The sequence below is a fragment of the Narcine bancroftii genome, chromosome 3 (assembly GCF_036971445.1).
Source record: "Narcine bancroftii isolate sNarBan1 chromosome 3, sNarBan1.hap1, whole genome shotgun sequence".
NCBI classification, from domain to species: domain Eukaryota; kingdom Metazoa; phylum Chordata; class Chondrichthyes; order Torpediniformes; family Narcinidae; genus Narcine; species Narcine bancroftii.
Window position 1 is genome coordinate 170,111,400 of NC_091471.1, and position 6,000 is coordinate 170,117,399.

Genomic DNA, 6,000 nt, shown 5'->3' on the forward strand with positions numbered 1-6,000 from the left:
AAGGACTGCCTAAAGAAATCTCTTGGTGCCTGCCACATTGACCACCGCCAGTGGGCTGATATCGCCTCAAACCGTGCATCTTGGAGCCTCACAGTTCGGCGGGCAGCAACCTCCTTTGAAGAAGACCGCAGAGCCCACCTCACTGACAAAAGACAAAGGAGGAAAAGCCCAACACCCAACCCCAACCCACCAATTTTCCCTTGCAACCGCTGCAACCGTGTCTGCCTGCCCCGCATCGGACTTGTCAGCCACAAACGAGCCTGCAGCTGATGTGGACATTACCCCTCCATAAATCTTCGTCCGTGAAGCCAAGCCAAAGAAAGAAAAAGATCTCCAATGGTGCAAGTACAATTATGCATCTATGTCTTATAATTATTTCCTATGAAATAGATGTCAAGGATAAGCTGTACAAACCTTTTGATCAGATAACAGAAATAATACTTTTATTAATTCATCTCCAAAATGGGTTGAACAAATTAAGATGCAGTTGATCTTATAACACTGTAGCAAAGTTTTATAAGACAAAATTACTTCAGTTCTTATGTTAAAATCTAGCTGTCTATCATAAACAAGTCATCAAATGGTGTCACATTTTGCCCTATTGTAGGTAGGTTGTGAGTCACATGGCATGGGGTCAAGTTCTCCACTAATATCTGGGATATACCTTGTGGGTGAGGATGTCGGGAAGCAAAGTGGTCCTTTTTGTTTGGAGACCAGTGGAACCTTCCTGCACTTCCATACCCATGCCTCTGCTGACTACATTGTGGATTAGACAGTTGCACCTTCTTTCCTAAGTGACATAGTGTCAGGAGGATTGCAGTTTCAGTGGCCGGGTTGCCTGGTTTTAATTATCAGTCTGGAGCAACAGGGGAAGTGAAGCAACCTATTTACAAACTGTTGAAGACCGAGATTGTTAATAGATTAAATTCATTGAGCAAAGCTTCAGAGATTACAAAAAAAAACAGAAACACTTCTGTTGCTCTGGGCTCTCCTTTACATAACAAACGGTTATTTTGACTGCAACATGTTATTGTGCAGCTGAGAATTGCTTAAAAATTACATCCATTCAGACACACTGTGTTGCCATTTAACCAGATGTTCCTTTCTTCCCTCAGAATTGAGTGAGCAAACCTTTCAGTTATGGGCAATTAGCGCCAGGTAATAAACGTTGACCTTGCCTGTGACATCTGCGTCCTGAGAATAAATAGTTTTTCTTAAAACTGCATTTTTATTCTGTGTCCTCTATAAGCACTGGGTTTAAATGGGGTAAAATAACCGGCTGCAGTGCTTTGAAACTGCAGTTTCATTATCAAACTGTCCCCGTGAACGTAGTCCCAGGAACAGAAAATTAACACCCACGATATAAGAAAACACTTTATTTTCATAAGAATGTGGAAGAGTGCCAAAGATTAAATTAGTAATACCTGTGGGTCTTCTGCAGCAATGATATTATTATGCAGAGGCATTTCATAGCTGAGTTGTTTAAAACTGCATGACAGGCTTTTAAGATCTTTAATTTGTTGGAACAACTGATCAATTAACCTAATTGAATAAGCACGGAACAATAAAAACAGTTTTTGGATTGTATTCCCCTTTATACCTTTTCGATGCTTCATCTTTCAAAGGTTGACAAAGAAAGTCATTATTTTTGACAGTCTTACCTGTAATTGCATAAAGTCAAATAAAGTTTTTGGCTGTATTTCAGAAGTTTGTCCTCTGTAGCTTTCACTACATTGTCTGGTTACGATGAGGGGATTTGAAAGGCATAGAAATGCCTGGAAACTACTTTCAAGGAAGCAAGTACTGTAATTTCTGCATCCAGTCAGCATGTTTATGTCACTTAAACAATAAAAAATGTTGCTGGAATTTCTTGTGAAGTGATAGTTCTGGAAGGATATCTCCTGCAGGAGTATCCTTTTATTGTAAGGTATAATAGTTGTTAAGCTTGGTACTGAGACAGTACATTGTAGTTTGGTCTGTCCACCATGCTGGAACTGTTGCCAATGGATGAAGTATCTACTCATTGCTTTTGATATGAGGAATCCATGATATTATTGGAGAAGGGATGCAGGTCTCTTCCAAATGATTTGGCCAAGGTAATTTTGGTTAAATAATGTAATATGTAATAAAAGTTAACCATTTTCAAATTTGTGGTTGCATTTGCCTAAATAGAAATAAGGACAGTATTTCAAAAGTAATTCTTGTTTGAGTTAAACAAGAAACTACATATGCTGGGGGGAGGGGGGGCGGGGGTCAAGTGCAATAAACAAATATGCTGGAGAAACTTAGAAGGTCAGCCAATATCTATAGGATGCAAAGGGTAACCAACATTTTGGGCCTATCACCCTGATGAAGGCCTCAGGCCAGAAATAATGGTTCCCCATTATATCCTATGGATGCAGCATAAGCTGCTGAGCTTCTCCAACATGCTTGTGTTTGCACTTAATTCTTGTTTGAAATACTTTGTGAGACCCTCTACATTTGTTGACCATTCCCTTTTTCTGGAGACTGAGTATACACAATCACTTCTCTTTCCATTTGTGTTTTAAAGTTGAAAAAGACAGCAGAGATTGAGGTGATAAGATGCCTGGCAGGATCATGGTGATTTTCACTTTTTACAAGCTAAAACGATAGCTTTTAACTTTTTTTAATCAACAAAAATACATTGAAAAGAACATCATGTTCCAAATGTACATTAACTGGAGTTGGAAGGAAAAGCAAATAAACCAAGTAAAATACTTTTAGAGTTTTTTTTTAAGTGAGATGTGATACTAAGGGGATCAGAGGTGGAAAGGGTGAGAAAATTGAAGTTCTTGGGAGTCACTATCTCAGAGGATCTTTCCTGGATCCAAAACACCAATGGCATCATGAAGACAGCACATCAGCATTTCTACTTCCTTAGGAGTTTGTGGAGGTTTGAGACAACATCGGAAACCTTGGTAAATTTCTACAGATGTGTGGTGACCAGCTGCATCATGGTCTGGTATGAGATGCCAATACACCTGAGTAGAAAGCCCTGAAAAAGATGGTGGACACAGACCAGACATCACAGGGAAACCCTCCCCACCAGAGAACATCTACAGGAAACACTGCCATCAGAGAGCAGCAGCAGTCATTGAAGATCAGTATCACCCAGCACACGCCCTGTTCTCACTGCTGCCATCACAAAAGAGGTATAGGTGCCACAAGACTCACACTGAGGTTCAGTAACAGCTGCTACCCCTCCACCATCACACTCAATCAGGGACTCATTTAAGGACTCTTTCTTTTGATTTTTTTTTGCTTGCTGTATTGCACAATCAGTTTCTTTACATATTTTTCTTTGTTTCCCGTAAACATATCTTCCTGAGTACAGTTTCTTGCACAACTAATAAGTGATAATTCTGCCTCACCTGCAGGAAAAAGAATCTCAGGATTATACGTGATGTCATATATGTATTTTGACAAAAAAAATCTGTCTTGAACTTTTGAAACAAGACACATGATCTCCTTTCTTGTCAAAACAATCTAAACTGCATGCCTCAGTAACTATTAAAAAGCCAATCGTGCTTTTTGGAAATCAGGAAAGAATAAGAAGTGAATGTATCAAAACAGTTGAATACTAAGAAGCATTGAAAAGGGAAAGGAATAGTGAGGATTCAGAGCAGTTCAGGGAGAAAGCTCATTGAGTAAGCCTGAGAGAGCGTGGATTCCCCCCTCCCCCCCCCAAGAGTCAGAGCCAACTTGCAGACGGCACGGAACAGTTGTGGGGTGGGAATTAAGACCAAAGAAGACTGTGTGGGTGGAATCAGACAAGGTATACACAACTTTGAACAAGACAATAAGAATAGATTGAGCCCAATGAGCATGGAAATGGAAGTATGAATGAGGAAATTATTAAAAATAAGGAAATGAGCGACACATACATTGTTGGTCAGAACAACAGCTGGGGATATCACCTGAAGATCTCATTTTATTTAGAAGATGCTTGACTTTCATGTCATCATCATCCAATTCCATTGACCTGAAAGCAGCTAATTCAGGACCAGAATCGATGTTAATTTCTGTACCACTGATTATCAATTGTGCAAGTTGATTTTCAATATATGGATTGTGTAGGAAAATTTTGATCCCAGAGGCAAAAAAATCATACAAATTACATTGTTGTGGTTTATTTATAGGTTTGTTTATGTTTGTGAAATGCCTTCATTTATGGAATAATGATGAATGAATGAATAAGTCTGACAACTTCAAACTCCTTCACTGAACTATCAACCCTGAGAGGATCCTCCTCTCTCCATTAGACTGCAAACAGATAAAATCCATTAGGATTTATAGTTACCATAACAGCGACTACATGGAGCCACTCATCGCCCTTGTGAATGCTGGTTCTTTTAAAACCACTTCCATTTGTCATCGTCTCCAAGCATGTGACCTGAAAGCAGGGAGGCATTGGTCCATCTTCTGTGTAACATAATGGCAAGAAACACAGGCAGATTCTAAGCACAGACTTTGAGTGCAACTTGTCACCTAACCAACTGCACAGACATTAAGTATAATATTATGCCACAAATGGAATTATTGGCGAGATTTAGAAAATGTGAATTCAGATTACGTTATTGAGCATACATGGATACATACACAATGCATAGTTTAATCAGTATTTCACAAAATCCAAATAAAAACCCACCAAATTAGAAAAAGAAATGAACTCGATCATCTGTAAAGGTAATAGTTACATTTATATTGTTAAATTAATAGGCCATCCTGGCTTTACAGACAGTTGAGCTAATTGCTAATGGATAAATCTGTGTACAAATCAGAGTACCTTATTCCTCATTGCTTCGACAGCATTAACAACGACATTATGCACAGCATCCTGAATTGCAAGTCAGAGACCTGAACTTGAAAATAGTCTGCCACTTGTGACAGAGTGTATAGAGGTGTTTGGGAGATAAATTGGGAAAGGTTTCTTAGAGCAAGTCACACACAAACACTAAAACACAGACATTTTTGCAGGAGCTTTGCAAGAGTGTTCAGACTCATGATGAACTGTTTGGAAAAAGTAACAAATGTAACAACAGGCAGTAGCAGCTTTGTCTAGAAAATAACATTTACTGTCTGGAAGGTCATGTGATCTTTGCAGGCAGAGAGAAAAAAAGAGACTTTGCTCTCAGAGAGGAGGGAGTGTGTGTGAGGGAGAGACGGGGGGTCGAGAGAGACGGGGGGTCGAGAGAGACGGGGGGTCGAGAGAGACGGGGAGTCGAGAGAGACGGGGGGGTCGAGAGAGACAGAGGGGGGGAAAGAGAGACGGAGGGGGGGGGGCGAGAGCAACAGGGGGGGGGGGGCGAGAGAGACGAGCTGGCAAACTTTGGAAGACAGCTTGGTCAAAGGAGGGGACTGGCTGTCCGGAGTTTCCCTTGGAATAGGAGAAACAGAAAGGAACTCTGTGGTGACCTGAAACAAGAAAAACTTTCTGAAAACCAACAAGAACCCTTCTGATTGGTAACCTGTTAAGCACCAAAGCCTGGTGAACTTTGTTAATGTTAACTTATGTGCACAGTACAAGAATTGCTTGCAACCAGTGAGATTAGAATATGAACCAAAGAACTTTGCTGAACTTACACATTACACACACGTGAGGTTAGAATTAGAAGGGGGTCAAACGAGTCAATAGAGATAAGTTAAAGTTTGATTCTATTTTTCATGTTCAAAGATAATTAAAAACAACTTTTGTTTAAGTTCCCCTTTGTCGTGGTGCATATCTATTCTTGCTGGGTTTTGGGGTCCTCTGCACTCGTAACACCCTCCTATAGAGCACTAAAGAAGTGTTACAATGTCAGTGAGCCAACATTTACATGATGTGCTAAGCTGTGGTTCTCTCACATGAATACTAAATCTACAAGAGGAATATTTTGATATAAGGATTTGCCAATGGATTCATGGCTAATGTTTCTCCTCCCCCAAACAATATAATTGGAATTAAGAAAAACCATGTTTATCTGGTATTCACAATAAAGC